This window comes from Trichechus manatus, unplaced genomic scaffold (assembly GCF_000243295.1).
Source record: "Trichechus manatus latirostris isolate Lorelei unplaced genomic scaffold, TriManLat1.0 scaffold00010, whole genome shotgun sequence".
Taxonomy (NCBI): Eukaryota; Metazoa; Chordata; class Mammalia; order Sirenia; family Trichechidae; genus Trichechus; species Trichechus manatus.
This window is the reverse complement of record NW_004443946.1, coordinates 16,991,856-16,992,669: the sequence shown is the minus strand read 5'-3', so window position 1 is coordinate 16,992,669 and position 814 is coordinate 16,991,856.

Genomic DNA, 814 nt, shown 5'->3' with positions numbered 1-814 from the left:
CTCATGTACTTTTTTTTAAAAAAATAATATGAAGTTTATTTTTGTAATTTTTTTATTGTACTTTAGATGAAGGTTTACAGAGAAAATTAGTTTCTCATTAAACAATATACATATTGTTTTGTGACATTGGTTGCCAACCTGATGACATGTCAACACTCTCCCCTTCTTAAACTTGAGTTCTCCATTACCAGCTTTCCTGTCCCCTCCTGCCTTCTTGTCCTTGCCCCTGGGCTAGTGTGCCCATTTAGTCTCTTTTTGTTTTACGGGCCTGTCTAATCTTTGACTGAAGGGTGAACCTCAGGGGTGATTTCATTACTGAGTTATAAGGGTGTCTGGGGGCCATACCCATGAGACTTCTCCCGTCTCTGTCAGACCAGTAAGTCTGATCTTTTTTGTTTTTTGTGAGTTAGGATTTTGTTCTACATTTTTCTCCAGCTGTGTCTGGGACCCTCTATTATGATCCTTGTCAGAGCAGTCAGTGGTGGTAGCTGGACACCATCTAGTTGGGCTGAACTCAGTCTGATGGTGGCTGTGGTAGTTGTGGTCCATTAGTCTTTTGGACTAATTTTTTCCTTGTGTTTTTGGTTTTCTTCATTCTCCCTTGCTCCCGACGGGAGTATCTTAGATGGCCGTCTCATGTACTTTGGACATGTTATCAGGAGAGACCAGTCCCTGGAGAAGGACATCATGTGTGGTAAAGTAGAGGGTCAGTGAAAAAGAGGAAGACCCTCAACGAGATGGATTGACACAGTGGATACAACAATGGGCTCAAGCATAGCAACAATTGTGAGGATGGCACAGGACCAGGCAGTGT